The following is a 17,972-nucleotide window of genomic DNA, read 5'->3' on the forward strand; positions in this document are numbered from 1 at the left end:
CATTCTAATCCACATTTGTCATCAATTGAAATGAATGGCTCTCGTCTTCAGGAGGCCTCAAGTTTTGACAAGCTTCTGGGCTTGACCATTACTCCTGATCTTAAATGGAACACGTATATCAAATCTGTTGCCAAGGCCGCTGGAAAAATGGTGGGATCTTTCTATCGATCCAGTAGATATCTCACTGCTGATGCTATTCTCTATCTATATAAGAGCCAGGTACGTCCAAGGATGGAATACTGTTGCCACATCTGGGCAGGAGCTGCTAGAAAGAACTTGTCCTGCCTTGATAGAGTTCAAAATAGACTTCGTAGCCTCGTAGGAGATGTCCTTTTCTCCTCCTTGCAACCTCTATCTCACAGAAGAGATGTTGCGAGTTTGTCTCTGATGTATCGTTATTTTCATGGAAAGTGTTCAACTGAGCTTCAATCTATGGTCCCCCCTCGCCAAACTTTCACAAGAAACACTCGTCTAGCTGTAAACACTATCAATAATTTCCCCCACTCTTTATCTGTGCCTAAACCTAAACGTAGATTCCATGAACAAAGCTTCTTTCTTAGAACTGCACGCCTGTGGAATTGTCTTCCGTTTTCCTGCTTTCCGGCTGACTACAATATGGTTTTGTTCAAGTCTAAAGTAAATAAGTTCTTGATGAGCCGTTCCATATAAGTTATTAAATTTACCAAATTTTCATTACTAATGATTACTATATTGACCAACTTCTACTGTACACTCTTTAACCCTTATCCTTGAGTGGCCTCTGGGCCTTGATAATGTGGTGATGCCTTTGTAAAAAAAAAAAAAAAAAAAAAAAAACTATCTCAACAAAAATAACCTTCTTAGTGACACACAATATGGTTTCCGTTCTGCTAGATCTACATCAGATGTGCTTACAGTTATATCTCATAGGATTAGCGAATCTCTCGACAGAGGTAACCTTTCTAGGGCAATTGCTCTTGACATATCAAAGGCCTTTGATAGGGTATGGCATAAAGGTTTACTTCACAAGATCTCCAGCTATGGTATAGCTGGAAATGTCCTCTCAATTATTAAATCATTTCTCTCTGATAGGTTCATAAGAGTAGTAGTTGATGGGCAAAAATCATAAGCTCACAGTATAAATGCTAGAGTCCCTCAGGGGTCCATCCTGGGCCCAACTCTTTTCCTGATCTACATTAATGATCTTCCAAATCACATCCTTACATCATTCGTAGACATTTATGCTGACGACACTACCATCTATGGTAGCACATCTAAGACAGTAAACGACCAAGTTCTCTCCGATTCTCTCTCCTCTGATCTTGATCACGTTGTACAATGGGGAAAGGAGTGGCTCGTTACTTTTTAATGCATCTAAAACCAAGCTTCTATCTTTACATCATCAACGTTCTGATCCCCATCTGGCATCAATTAAAATGAATGGCTCTCGTCTTGGAGAGGCCTCAAGTTTTGACAGGCTTCTGGGCTTGACCTTTACTCCTGATCTTAAATGGAATACGTACATCAAATCTGTTGCCAAGGCCGTTTGAAAAATGGTCGGATCCTTCTATCGAACCAGTAGATATCTCACTGCTGATGCAATTCTCTATCTATATAAGAGCCAGATACGTCCAAGGATGGAATACTGTTGCCACATATGGACAGGAGCTGCTAGAAAAGACTTGTCCTGCCTTGATAGGGTTCAAAATAGACTTTGTGGCCTGGTGGGAGATGTCCTTTTCTCTTCGCTGCAACCTCTATCTCACAGAAGAGATGTTGCGAGTTTGTCTCTGCTTTATCGTTATTTTCATGGAAAGTGTTCGACTGAGCTTCAATCTATGGTCCCCCGTCGCCAAACTTTCACAAGAAACACTCGTCTAGCTGAAAACATTATCAATAATTTTCCCCACTCTTTATCTTTAACCCAAACATAGACTCCATGATCAAAGCTTCTTTCTTAGAACTGCACGCCTGTGGAATTGTCTTCTGTTTTCCTGCTTTCCAACTGTCTATAATATGGTTGTCTTCAAGTCCAACGTGAACAAGTTTCTGATGAGCCGTTCCACTTAAGTTAACAAATTTACCGAACTTCCATTACTATCGATTACTATATTGTCCTTTTGACTACTCTACACTCTTTAACCCTTATCTTTGAGTGGCCTATCGGCCTTGATAAGTGGTGACGCCTATGTAAAAAAACAAAACAAAAAAAAGGTATAATTTCATTCGGACAAAACACTAAGAAACGGGGCCTAATTGGAGTTGTGGCCCGTCTTTTTTAGGTCACCCTGTATATGTGTGTGTATATATGTGTGTATATATGTGTGTGTATATATATATGTGTGTGTATATATATGTGTGTATATATATGTGCGTGTGTATATGTGTGTATATATATGTGTGTGTATATATATACGTGTGTATATATATGTGTGTGTATATATATTGGTGTGTATGTATATGGGTGTGTATGTATATGTGTGTATATATATGGGTGTGTATATATATGTGTTTATATATATATGCGTGTGTGTATATATGTGTGTGTATATATATGTGTGTGTATATATATGTGTGTATATATATATGCGTGTGTATATATATGTGTGTGTATATATATGGGTGTGTATATATATGCGTGTGTGTATATATGTGTGTGTATATATATGCGTGTGTGTATATTATTGCGTGTGTATATATATGCGTGTGTATATATATGTGTATATATATATATGTGTGTGTGTATATATATGTATATTTTCACAGCTCATCAATGCAGCTAGACAAGCAACTACCTCAAGCCAGGATCGAAACCCGATCGCCCAAACGACAGTCGGAGCTTCTAATCGTTGCGCAATACGGCTGCTGCTATGTGGACCGTGAATTAACAACGTTTTGACATTGTCCAAAGTACCTAAACTGAATTTGTTTACACAAAGAGCATCGCTTTATACGCTAATGGTAATTGGTATATCACTTCCCAAATGCTCAACCTAAGATAGGGAGCAATTCCATTGAAGAGCAGGAACAATGTTTGTTGGTTTCTCTTGCAATCCATTTTTTACTTTTTGTCGGAGGTAATAATATTCGAACATTCTGTTCGAGTGTAAAGAGAAAGTTTTCCTTTTGTTTTCTTTTTATCTCTTTTTACTCTCAGACAGAATGTTCGAACATTAACCCGCAAAAAAGAAAAAAATGGGTTGCAAGAGAAAGCAGCAGGAATTGTTCCTGCTCTTCAATGAAACGTGCATTGGAGAAAAAATGCTGCCCAAGTATCCTAATAGATAGATAGATAGATAGATAGATAGATAGATAGATATGCTGCTGCGAAGAATGTGGGTACTCTCTACCGGGCCAGAAAGTTACTTACGCCCAAAAGTTTCCTGTACGTCTAAAAGGCTACCATTCGTCCATGTATGGAGTATTGTTGTCACATTTGGGATGGTGCATCTGCTACTAGTCTCTCACTCTTGGACAGGGTTCAAAAGAAACCGCCAACCTGATAGGTCCTAAACTGTGATCTAAGCTTCATCCCTCTGCGTGTTTTACAAGTATTTTAATTGGGGATGTTCCGACGAACTACTAGCACTTGTAACCCTTCGATGAAAATACCGCGACAACCCCGACAAGCAGCAAAACTCCACCCCTACACAGTAGAGATCTCTAGATGTAAGAAAGCCTTCTACTCTAATAGTTTCTTCCCCAGAACTGCTAGACTTTGGAATTACCTTCCGGTTTCCTGCTTCCTCAACTGTACTGACATGCATAAGTTCAAGAACAAACATCTTGTGCGAAATTTCCTACATAGTATCCCTGCAACTTATGTCCTTGATAGAAGCCCCCTTCCCTTACATCAAAGTGGCATTATGCCCTGTTTTAGGTGAAAATGTAATTTAAAATTTTTTGTAAAAGATCTCTCCCTCTCTCTCTCTTTCTCTTTCTCTCTCTCTCTTTCTCTCTCTCTCTCTATATATATATATATATATATACATATATATATATATATATATATATATATCAATATATATATATATATATATATATATATATAAAACGGTCAATTTTTTAAAATTTGACCCCTATTATTACCCCTTAAAATTTATTGTTTAGGGCTCAAATAAAGTTATTAAGTTAGATCCATGTCCAAGGGACCTATATCTAAAACTTCACGTGTTTAGACCCAAAATTGTAGGAGGAGTTTGGTAGAGTTCTCAAAGCTCAAATCGTTGAACTTTGACCGCTTAATCGCAAAATTTCTGTCCGAAAACCAATCACATCAATTTTCCCAAATCTCAGTACCCTGTATATCAAATTTCGAATCTGTAGGCTTAAAATTGCCAGAGTTATTGCGTAGGGAAATGTACACAGACACACACACACAGACACACACACACAGAGACACGTTCACTTATATATATATATATATATATATATATATATATATATATATATATATATATATAAGTGTCGGGACGATGAATAGGAATCAGGAATCGGAAAAAATCAACAAATTTAAGGGTATCGGAATCGAGAAAATTGGTGCCTATTTTCCGATGCCAAAACGATTCTTTTAATTGTCTTTTTTATTTGATTTTGTTTCAACCAAAATTTTCCATTGTTGGTAACAATGATAAAATAATAAATATTTATTGATTTTAAAATATCTAAAATAAGCTAAAATCTATAGATCATCCTCCACAAGTGTAATTTGACGTTTACGAAAATATCTGCAAATTTAACATGTGTTTGTTTGTTTGTTTTTTTACAGAAATCGAACGTCTGGAAGCGAGACGGTCACCTTTGAAACATAGAATGTAAAACGTTGAATTCCTGACTAAGAAAAACACCGACCGGTCGAAGAAGAAATAAACCCATCATGTGTTTTTATAAACGTCATCTTTGTGTTGTAATTCTACCAAAAGGTAAAGTGAAATTGTCATTATATGTCTTATATATCCTTTGTTTTAAAATGTCTTCAAATACAATGTCTCTACGTCTCATATCTACAATGTGAACACTAAGACTGTCTCAACACTGTCTCCTCACTTTAAGAGCTTCTTTCTAACACTTCTAAGTATGAACATTTTATATATATGAATCTCTTCATAACACGAACACAGAACGCAACATCTCTCTTAATAAGACTCTCTAAGACTCACTTTTAATAAGACTTCCTAACAACGAACAATAACAATAACAACAATAACAATAACAATAACATAACAAAAAAATAATAATAATAATAATAATAATAATAATAATAATGAAAAAATATAACAAAGATTTACAGATACGGAATAGTTGCAAATGTTCCCTCACTCATCAAATCCCTTCTCTCTCATTAGTTTATTAAAGTACTCGTTGATGGGCAGAATTCCGAAGGTCACAGTATTAACACTGGCGTGCCTCAGAGATCCATCATGGACCCAACTCTCTTTCTGATCTTTATCAACGATCTCCCAAATCTTTCATCAACATCTAAGCAGACAATCATTCATCAACATCTAAGCAGACAATACAATTTACGGCAGCATTTCAAAGGCCGACAATGACCAAGATGTTTTATTCTCTCCCCTCCGACCTCGAGTGTGTGGTACAATGGGGTAAAAAAAAATGTCTAGTTAGCTTTAATACATTCAAAACCAAACTTCTATGTTTTCACCACTATGCTGAAAAAGACAAGATATTCTAGTAAAAAAATGTAATAAATTCGTAACTTAAAATATTGCAGGATTAAGTTTTATTGTTTTTATTCAATTTACCATTATATATAAATTTTTAATGCTGTAATATCTTAACTTATAAATTTATTATATTTTTTACTAGAATATCTTGTCCTTTTACTTTTCTAAGTTTGCTCTTAACCATATTACTTTTCATGCTTCCATTTTTTTATGTAGTCCATGATTTTATGTAGTCCATGATTTTTCCAGGCTTTGCCTTGAAATAATATTTTTTGTGTTCAATATCATAAGCATTGTCAACAATCCATAAAAAGTTATTACCAACTTCTTAAATTGACTAAAATAATCAAATAAAGGACGTAATTAAGTAAATAAACAGAAAGAAGGGACAAAAAAAGAGAAACAGAATGAGCGGGCGACGTCGTAAGCGAACTATTGTCAGCTCTAGCACAGCAAAAAGAGAAAAAAGAATTGACGAGCGACGTCCCAGACGAGAGATTATCAACTCTAGCACGGCAAAGGATATCATTTTTATCAACTCCCTCTTTATAACCCAATTCTCGCTATGATTTATGAAGGTGTTGACGATGAAAAAGTTGCTATGGTAACCAACAGCCAATCAGAAGAAATCATCTGTAAAACTTTAATGTGGAAAAAGTTGCTATGGTAACCAACAGCTAATCAGAAAAAACTGTCTCTCACGTTCCTGACTTTTGAACACCAGTAATTTTATTATAACTTTTGTTTTAATGAACGAAAATTGAAAATTTTTATTTCAAAATATAGCTGATTAGGTGACCTATGAGCTGTAAATAATTGTTTGAAATTTGGTTGCAAAATGAGTGAGCGGTGAAGCTTTAAAGCAGTTCTAAATGAGTAAAGCTAACACTTAACCATATATTCAAACACTACCGTGTTTAAATGATAAAAAAGCGTAAATTTGTATGAATTTATAATACACATCTTTTAACTCAATGTTGGTTTTCTAGTTCTTTCTAGAATTAGATACTTACAAGACGGAACCACACGAGGCTTAGGAATATCCATAACTAAAAATGGTACGAAAGCTGCTTTGGTATGAAAAACAAAAGACAAAGATGAATACTTTTAAGTTTAAATTATTTATTAAGTTGGTGCAAAAATAATGTCGTTTTTTGACGTCCAACTTCATGTCAAAATATACTATTTTTGTACCAACCTAATAACAGACAAAGTAGAAAAAAAAAACACAAAAAATCTAAATGTGTTAGATATTACTTTTAGTGTCTTTAATTGATCTCGGGGAGGTCACGATGGCTGAATGGTTGATGACACGGACTGACAACCTGGGCGTCCCAAGTTCGAATCCAGTTCGTTCCACAAAAACTCTCTTTCACTTAGGATGTTAGCAACATTTATGTGGTCAGTCCCCTAAGTACCTGATATCTTTTTAGAAATAATTCCAATTAAAAAATATAAGGAAAACTAATGCCAACAATAGAATCTTCGGATTCATACGATGATGATGATGATGATGATGATGAACTTGGTCGGGTCCGCCATGTTGAATGCAGTTCTTCGTAGTGCATTAATTGATGACTACGAATATCTTAAATACTTTATTATAACAATACATTAATTTAACAACCACCATCACAAGCCGGTTCGTTGTATAAGTTCCTCGTCGCTAGAGTCGAACCAACTGACTAAATTTAATTCATTATTAGCACATCATGTCTAACTTAACACGTGATGTTGTTCGACCAATCAGAACCCTTTATATGCCACGCCTTCAAACATAAGCAACAATTAATATGACAATAACTAGATTCTGCTTTTCAATGTATGCAAATATACGTTTGATCACGTGATAGATTTTTGGAACGCGTACCGGAAACCTTACGCAGATGGAAACCTTTGCGTGAAAACAAATTGTTATTCCACTTGTTTCTGTTGTGATTTTTATTTGTTTTTCAATCAATTTTACCATCCCAAGACGCTTAGGTCAGTTTGATTGATTCGGTATTCTTATTGAATAGACTGCATACTTTATCACCGTGTTTTAAGTTATTGTTCCTTCTGCTCCTCGTAAAATATGTTCTCTCTATTGTTCTAAACACTCACTCACAACTGAGTCTATTCTCCATCTCTACAAATCTACTATCAGATAATTATGGTGTATGGTTGTCATATTAGGGATCGTGAATCTGTTTCCTATTTGAAGGTTCCTCATAAATTGCAGAAACGTATCTGTAATTTGATTGCCCCCATACTTTATTCTTCACTGCACTCTCCCCCCTCTCTCTCTCTCTCTCACACACACACACACACAAACGTGATGTTGCTAGTCTCAGTCTTTTCTACACATTCTATTATGGCATGTGTTCTTCAAAATTGTCTGATCTATTCCCTGCTTCCTTTGTTACAGCTCATTTGACTTGTTGTTTTGGATGACTCCATCAATTCGTTGTTTTAATACCTCAAAACGTGGATTCCATGAACAAAGCTTCTTTCTTAGAACTGCACGCCTGTGGAACTCTGTTCCGTCTGCCTGCTTCCCACCTGAATACAACTTGGATGTCTTCAAGTCCAACGTTAACAAATTCCTAATGAACCGCCCCCTTAAGTAAACACTTCATCAAATCTCCACACTAACGTACTGTACTTGCAATAACCCTTATCCCTGAGTGGCTTCCGGGCCTTGATAAGTGGTGACCACCGTGTAAAAAAAAAACTTATTGTAATACAGCTTTCTATTCCAGTAGCTTCTTTCCAAGGACTGCAAGGTTGTTGAACTCCCCTTCGTGCACACTATATTCATTCTACTTTCAGCCTTGATCTTTTTCAAGACTAAGGTCAGTAGGCATTCTCTGTCTTTGTAATAATCAGATTTCATTCTCGTTAGCTCCTTACATCAAATGGCTTCATGCCGTGTCTCAAGCGATTTCCATAAAAGTAAAAGCATTAATGTCGCAAGTAACAAGGGTCAACTTCGTCTCTGGCACTTGGGACTTGGTTACAATATCTGCCTGTGAAACCCTATACCGCGAGGATGCTTTCCAACTGATTACAACATTATCGTCTTCAAGTCAAGTGTAAACAAGTCCTCGTCGAGCCGTCCTCTTAAATAATCAAATTCCACCCACTTTCCAATTTATAGTAATAAACCATTAAACTTTTGTTTCACCGACCACCTGACATTCATTAACCCTTATCATTCTAACCTTGATAAGCAGTGACTTATGTAAAAAAAAAAAAAAAGCATTGTCTTTATGCTTTTTACTGAGAGCAATGCAAAATGATTCGATTGATTACATCCTTACAATAAAGAAGATAGCAACATCCCGACCCAATTCACGAAGCTTTAACTCGGTCCTTCTTAAAAAAACACAGTAGTAGTAAGTCCGATACTTCCTCGCCATGGTAGGGTTTGTAGCAATCTGATAGTGTTAGAGCCACTTGGCCAGCGGAACTGATGAAAAGCTAAGAAGAGTTTATATCAGTGTAACGTTTACACACGCGTTAACATATGCACAGTCGGGACCCAACACGTTGTAAACTCAGTCGCAAAGGAGACAAATAATAGGAAAGAACTTCAACTTGCTGTTTCAGGTTTTAAAGAAAAGACCTTTATTCCTCATTCACCCAACACATGACTTCTTGTTACGACCTTGGCGCCAAACACATTTCTAACATGATCACCGGCCTGTACACACGTCATTTTCATGGTATTTTCGTTATCATGACGTCACTACACACACAGCTCCACATTTGCGTACAGCAACCATACGCGCGTCTGCGCTCTGTTACATCGGGACCCGTCATTCTCATGTAACCCCTGCCTCATGAATATGGCAAGCAAAAACGTTTCAGATGCGAAACTTTAAATCAATGGCATGAAAGTGTTAATGTTACTTATGTTTTGTGATCTGAGCACAAAATTTCGTCGACTTCATATGCTGAGCATTTTTGGGTTTGATGTGGAGGATAAAATATGCAATCGTATGTGTTAACAAATAGCTGCACCCAATGAATGAACTTCATGCAAACCAAACAATCCTCATATACGACCTTCGTGAACTCTGGCTCTAACCCTAAATCTAACCCTTAACTCTAACCCTAATCCTAAACCTAAACCTAACTCAAACCTTAATCTAAACATAACCCTAAAGCCCAACTCTAACCCTAAACCTAACCTTAACCCTAAATCCAATCTTAACCTAAATATAACCCTAAACCCTGCAGAAACTCACTCAATTAACAACACCAGCAGCAGCGCCGCCAATAATAAAGCATTCAACAGCTGCTTCCTTTCTCAAGGGGTAACGCAACACTAAAAATTATAAACGACACAATCAATTTTGCTTTCCAGTCCTAAGTCTTCCTTTATACAAAAGACTACAATACTGCAGTAAAATTACAGCAGCCCACATTAGAACACGCATTTATCTGCGCGCTATGATACAAACTCACAATTCATATAACTTGACGCAAAACTATGTACTATAATAGAAAATTAACGGTATATAGAACGTTGATGGTTGACAACATTTTCGTATTGACGGTAAACTTCATGCTATATTAGAAGTTGTTGATATTACGTAAATTATACTAACGATGTTGTTAACAGACAAAAATTTAAAAAAGACAGTTGACGGTAAATCGTATACTGTGCCAAAATATTGATATGCTGTATATTGTAAAAGAAAAGACCGCATACTGAAAAATGTTATGATATACCGTATATTGTAATAGAAGATTTACAGTATACTTTAATAAAATGATAATATACCGTATCTGGAAATTAAAAAAAATTACGGTAAACAACAAAAAAAAAAAATGTAAATTCCATACCATTTTGTAAATCATACCTTTAAACCATTGTACGTTCTTAACACGTTAAAAAACGTATTTTTTTTACACTAGACGCTTCACTAGTTCAAGAAGTTTAAATGTAATTTTAACTGAAACATATAAAAGTATCAAGATTTTAAATGAAACAATAATCCAAAACTGACTTACGGCGACTGATGAAACTCAGTGGAAAGTACTTGCAAAAAACAATTAAAAGAAGAAATAAATGGACGAAAACGACTATGGAACTCTCTTGCACAGATTCGACCGAGCATTAAAAACGACAATTCGAAAAATTAAAAAAATTTAAAAAAAGTTCATTAAACAGTTCTTGGCCTTCGGGCCGGGATCAAAGTGTAGTATCTGTTTCGGCAGATACTGCAAGCTATGACTAGCTATGACTAGCAAAGACCAGATGTGGGGGCAACCCCACATGTCTGACCTTTAACCAGCTCCCATTTCCCACCTCTCGGGAGCTGGTCCCCTTTTCCCCTTCCCCCTCCCTTCACTCCTCACATTAAAAATCGGCCTTGTGCCTAATTTGCTCGGTGGGGGAGCAAATAAATACCATCTGTTCCGGCAGATGCTGCGCTTGGGATAGTTTGTACCAGTCAATGGAGGGGAAACCCTCTATACTGGGACAATTATTATTTTTGGTAACCAGAGTGCCCCCTTTTTGCCTACTTTTAGGGGAGCTGGTTTTTACCTCACATTAAAAACGGCCTTGTGCCTAATTTGCTCAGTGGGGGAGCAAATAAACACCATCTGTTCCGGCAGATGCTGCAAGCTATGACTAGCAAAGACCAGATGTGGGGGCAACCCCACATGCCTGACCTTTAACCAGCTCCCATTTCCCACCTCTCGGGAGCTGGTCCCCTTTTCCCTTCCCCCTCCCTTCACTCCTCACATTAAAAATTGGCCTTGTGCCTAATTTGCTCGGTGGGGGAGCAAATAAATACCATCTGTTCTCTCTCAGTGCAGGAGAAATCTTCACGACTGAGACAATTTCTGTTTTTGTTCCCTTTCTACACGTTAAAAAACGATACTGGTGTGTACCTTTGTCCCGTGGGGAGGCATTGTAAATAGGAATAATACATGTCTAAATGAGAACACACTTCCTAAATGCACAATATATATATATATATATATATATATCACATTCTGAAAATCATATATATATATATATATATATATATATATATATATATATATATATATATATATAGCAAAAATGTTAATTAGTAAAAACCTAAAGAAAGAGCACAATACTATTGTAGAGCAAATATATATATTTTTGTATTACCGTTTTATCTGCTTAGTTACACATGCTTCGGATACCGAATCGTATCAACGACCCAGTAACTTCATCAAACTTGACAGAAATGGTTATTATGATTAGAAAAACGATGTATTTTTGTGTGCTTCCTCAAATATTGTTTTTCTCATCATAATAATCATTTCTGTAAAGTCTGATGAAGTTACTGGATCGTTGATACGATTCGGTATCCGAAATATGTGTAACTAAACAGATAAAACGGTAATAAAAGTATATATAAATATATATATGTGTGTGTGTGTGTGTGTGTGTGTGTGTGTGTGTGTTGTGAATAAATCGTTTATAATAATAAATATTTGTTTTCGATATTAAAACAATACCAAAAGAGTCGATATGTCGTAAAACGGGTGTTCGATGCAGTAAAGTGATTAAAAAAAATAGCTGAGCAATATCAATTATGGGGTTTAAAAAAAATCTCTCCTTTGCGCGCTGCTAAGTGATAAAACCCGTGGAAACATTCAATAACAACGCCCCTCTCGCCCCATCCCTCGCTCCATCCCTACGCAAACCTTCGCAATTCTGGTAACGCATACACGGCACCACTGAGCAGGTCCAATTTCCCTTTTCGCATGCACAGAGACACGCAGACCAGATCACAAGACTCGTCTGAATAACAATTCGAATTCACGTGATGCCGGCACGAGGTAGGCTCTACCCGAACCCCAGTCAACCAACATCAAACCCGGATCCATTATCCCCCTCCCCCTTCTTTTCCCGGCTTTCATCTTCCATTCATACTTCTTGTTCAATGTACCAAACCTCCATTCATTAACTGTTACGGATCGAACACTATCCGGGTAACTAGTAGTACTGCTAACAGGGCTCGTGCCGTTTCTTTCCTTACCCTTTTTTTCCTTCTTCCCATCATATTGCCTTTTTTATTCCTTCGCTACCGCGCTCTTATTACAACCGCATTCTTCCACTCCCATTTCCCGATAATATCTTCAATCAAATCAGACCCCAACCCGCCTTTCCTCAAGTTCGAATTCTTAAAAATTCAACGCAAACTAAAAAAAAAAATAGAAAAAAAGGGGGGGAAAGAGGGTTGTTGAATGTATTTCAGAGGCGGGTGATACTGTTCACAACTGAGCCAGAATGAATTTTAAGAATGGAAGACGCTTCTACTACGAAGGGATGCGCGCCAACCTTCAAGCCTGCTTATAGGCAGGCACGATTTGCGCGTGCAAACGCAGGTGTCCATTGACAACAGCAATATGCGCTCTTCTAAACTTGGTAAAGTGTCACCTTTGCACCATTGGATTCAATTACGGTTAAACGTTATTAATAAACATATCCGCTAAAATTATAAGCCCAGAAAATCGACATGGAGTCGAAAATATGTTTGAAATCGGCGGCGGCGCAGAGTAGAACAAGGATAAATTTTGTTAAACACATCCATAAGAGATCCGGGGCCCGGGCAACAAGATCAAAGTGTAGTATCTGTTCTGGCAGATACTGCAAGCTATGACTAGCTATGACTAGCAAAGACCAGATGTGGGGGCAACCTCACATGCCTGACCATTAACCAGCTCCCATTTCCCACCTCTCGGGAGCTGGTCCCCATTTTCCCTTCCCCCTCCCTTCACTCCTCACATTAAAAATCGGCCTTGTGCCTAATTTGCTCGGTGGGGGAGCAAATAAATACCACCATCTGTTCCGGCAGATACTGCAAGCTATGACTAGCTATGACTAGCAAAGACCAGATGTGGGGGCAACCCCACATGCCTGACCATTAACCAGCTCCCATTTCCCACCTCTCGGGAGCTGGTCCCCATTTTCCCTTCCCCCTCCCTTCACTCCTCACATTAAAAATCGGCCTTGTGCCTAATTTGCTCGGTGGGGGAGCAAATAAATACCATCTGTTCCGGCAGATACTGCAAGCAAAGACCATATGTGGGGGCGACCCCACATATAAGACCTTGGTCAATGTAGGGGCAACCCTTCATACCAATTGTCACTATCCAGCTCCCCTACTCCCCGGGGAGCTGGTCCCCATTTCCCCTTCACTCCTCACATTAAAAATCGGCCTTGTGCCTAATTTGCTAGGTGGGGGAGCAAATAAATACCATCTGTTCCGGCAGATGCTGCAAGCTATGACTAGCTATGACTAGCTATGACTAGCAAAGACCAGATGTGGGGGCAGACCCACATGCCTGACCATTAACCAGCTCCCATTTCCCACCTCTCGGGAGCTGGTCCCCTTTTTCCCTTCCCCCTCCCTTCACTCCTCACATTAAAAATCGGCCTTGTGCCTAATTTGCTCGGTGGGGGAGCAAATAAACACCATCTGTTCCGGCAGATACTGCAAGCTATGACTAGCAAAGACCAGATGTGGGGGCAACCCCACATGCCTGACCTTTAACCAGCTCCCATTTCCCACCTCTCGGGAGCTGGTCCCCTTTTTCCCTTCCCCCTCCCTTGACTCCTCACATTAAAAATCGGCCTTGTGCCTAATTTGCTCGGTGGGGGAGCAAATAAATACCATCTGTTCCGACAGATACTGCAAGCAAAGACCAGATGTGGGGGCAACCCCACATACCTGACCTTTAACCAGCTCGCATTTCCCACCTCTCGGAAGCTGGTCCCCTTTTTCCCTTCCCCCTCCCTTCAGTCCTCACATTAAAAATTGGCCTTGTGGCTAATTTGCTCGGCGGGGGAGCAAATAAATACCCACATCCATAAGAGATTTCAAAAATAATATTTGCCATGTTTAAACCAGTGTCATTACTTTTGTAGTTCCTTATCGCCTTCGTATGGTGAACTAGTAAAAAATAAAACCTAATTAGTTAATGGAATTCTAATATTTACAAGGCTTTATTAATGTTAAAAATAAAACGGTTATTATTTTATTTGAATTAAATAATAACCTTTTGTCTATGAGTTTTATTTTCAATTTGTTTCATTTTTACATCAGTCGAAATTCGTAAAAATCAAAGGGTCCCCTTCTTGGGGCTAACACGTTATCTTTATATGAAAAGCATTAATATTCGAATATTCTATTACAGTTCATGTTTATCTTTCAAACGTTGAGTTAATAAATTAGTAAGTTAGTAATATTAATGTTACTCTCACTTATTGACCAGTTGACTATGTTATACTATATCTTGCTTTTAGTCTCATCGTCTTACTGGATTCCAGAACAAGAATTCATCTAGTCTGGTGGAGTATCCGACTTAGCGTTATTACTATATGCAACATCACTTAAAGAAGGTTCAGCAATCTTTGTGTAAGTCAGTCTAGTGTCACTATATTGAACGGATTTTATTTGGACTTCGATTACGAAATGTGATTCTGAATATTTAGTCAGGGTTTTTTTTGTTTTTTTTACACAGTAATCACCACTTATCAAGGCCCGGAAGCCACTCAGGGATAAGGGTTATTGCAAGTACATAACGTTAGTGCGGAGATTTGATGAAGTGTTTACTTAAGGGGGCGGTTCATTTGGAATTTGTTAACGTTGGACTTGAAGACATCCAAGTTGTAGTCAGGTGGGAAGCAGGCAGACGGAATAGAGTTCCACAGGCGTGCAGTTCTAAGAAAGAAGCTTTGTTCATGGAATCCGCGTTTTGATTTAGGCACAGATATAGAGTGGGGAAAATTTTTCACAGTGGATTCAGCTAGACGGGTGTTTTTCGTGAAAGATTGGCGAGGGGGGACCAGAGATTGGAATTCAGACGAGCACCTGCCATGGAAATAACGATAAAACAAGGATAGGCTCGCAATGTCTCTTCTGTGGGAGAGAGGTTGCAGGGTAGAGAAAAGGGCACCCCCCACTAAGCCACGAAGTCTATTTACTTATAGGGAGAAGGTTGTCCTGAGAAACCCCTGAACAGGGAGACTTTAAACACTCGAGGACAGCGTTTAGTAGGCATTACACATATGACGTGTGTGTGTGTGTGTGTGTGTGTGTGTGTGTGTGTGTGTGTGTGTGTGTGTGTGTGTGTGTGTGTGTGTGTGTGCTATAAATGTTATCGGAACATCTGTTCGGGTTCTGGGTCTAACACCTGATCTCTGTATGAGATGAATTAATATTCGAATATTCCGTCACAATTCTATTTTATCTTTCAAACTTTGAGTTAGCAAATAAGTTATTAATATTAATTTTAGTCTCACTTATCTACTAGTTAACTATGATATAGAATATATTTCTTTAAGTATTATTAGATCCCAGGGCAAAAATTCATCTAGTCTGGTGGAGTATCCAGCTTAGTGCTATTACTATGTGCAACATCACTTCAAGAAGGTGCACCGATCCTTGCGTAAGCCAGTATAGAGTAGCCATACTGATAGTGTCTTATTTGAGTCTCGAATGCTAAGTTATTTTGAATATTTACTCGCGCTTTGCATGTAATGAAAAGTATCATTATGCCAGGTTGTCCTGACAAACCCCTGAATAATGAGATCTTAGACATTTGAGGACGGTGTCTAGTAGACACTCAAGTTTTATCAATACATGAATTGATATGGTTTTCTGAAACATAATTCTAATTTCAACAATGCTTCTAATATTTTATTATATTAGGTTGGTGCAAAAATAATGTCGTTTTTTTACGTTCAACTTCAAGTAAAAAAACGACATTATTTACGCACCAACCTAATAATTAATAAACATTTCATTTTCAAAACTTTAATTGTTGGAACTCATCATTATTATTATCCTCATATCTTATGAATCCGAGGATTCTATTGTTAGCATTGGTTTCCCCGATATGTTTTAGTCAGAATTCTTTCTACAAAGACATCGGGTAGTTACAGGAGGGACCACGAGAAGGTTGCCAACATTTTTTTCTGAAAATAATTTTTGTGGAACAAACTGGATTCGAACTTGAAACACCTAGGTCGCCAGCGTCTGACGTTAACCACTAGATCACCGTCACTTCCCACTGTTTGAATTGAGAATTTTACATAATAAACTAAGTTTTCTCCGTCGACAATTGAAACGTAAAGATTTATTTATCATTTTTTTTTTATTATTTTTTTTTTTATGCGGAGAGGACTATTGATACCTGTTACTATTTATTTTTCGATTAGATTTCTACCAATGTACTAGCTATTCTTTTTTCAGGACGTCACACTGACCAAAACGTAGCAGAAAATGTAACCAGTATCGTTGAGGACGCTAATCCAAATAAAAACAATGCATGTTATCATATGTATCTATGAGGTAGAATTTTCTGCCAGAACTATTGAACTTTAAATTAAAAACACTTAACTTCAAATTAAAACAAAGAAACAAAGATTAATTTCAAATAATAATAATAAAAGAATAACCTCCTCCAAAATAAATTAATAACCGCTTTTGAGTGACAATATATTTTTAAAATGCCCTTCCTCAGATTTGTAACGATATATATATATATATATATATATATATATATATATATATATATATATATATATATATATATATATATATATATATATATATATATATATATATATATATATATTAATTTGAAGTTTACCCGTTTTAATTTGAAGTTCGACATTTTTAATTTATGATAAAAAAAAAAGGTAGAGGCACGTGATCTGTGTATCGGAGAAGAACAAAGATGCGTGTGTGAGCCTTTGTCGTGGCAAACGGGAGTTCAACTGCCTTTCGCATTTTTCGTATGTATATATTAACTAGTTGGCCTCCCGGCGTTGCCCGGTCATAAAATACACTTAAACATAATATTTTAATTAATGCAGATTGCGTATGTATTATTACAGAATCAATCCTCGAGTGAATATTATATATTACGAGAAATAATTTGCCCATTGGACTAATTCGCAATAAAAAAAAAAGAAAAAGAAAAAATGATAATGTCGTTCATCAAATTCCATCTGTGTTTGTTTACAATATCACGTCAGCTGATATTTGGGCTTGACGATGAATGCCCTGGAAAAGTCACTTCTGATTAATATTTAGTTTTAAAATATGTAAACGAAGAAATAATTTGCGGCGATTATAAATAGTATTCTTCTTTTATCGTAAATTGAACTCATTAATAAAAAAATATATATATATATAAGAAAATGGCGAGGTACGCCCGGGCTTGAAGAGAGGATCATTCAATCTGTAGTCGAATGCTCTACGACTTTTGCTTTATTTTTAAGAAGAAACAATTTGCTGAAATTTTATTATCTCCCTTGTCGGC

The 17,972-nt window shown here is 37.1% G+C and overlaps 1 long non-coding RNA gene across 1 annotated transcript in view; it reads left to right on the forward strand.

Moving 5' to 3' along the window:
- LOC145242623 (uncharacterized) overlaps positions 1-17,972 on the forward strand; it is a 135,991-nt gene that overhangs the window by 22,417 nt on the left and 95,602 nt on the right. The window contains exon 2 of the long non-coding RNA XR_013862775.1: positions 4,748-4,901. This is a non-coding gene — a long non-coding RNA (uncharacterized LOC145242623). The remainder of the gene's footprint in view (positions 1-4,747; positions 4,902-17,972) is intronic.

Source organism: Euprymna scolopes, chromosome 21 (assembly GCF_053919585.1).
Source record: "Euprymna scolopes isolate OS-2025 chromosome 21, ASM5391958v1, whole genome shotgun sequence".
Lineage (NCBI taxonomy): Eukaryota > Metazoa > Mollusca > Cephalopoda > Sepiida > Sepiolidae > Euprymna > Euprymna scolopes.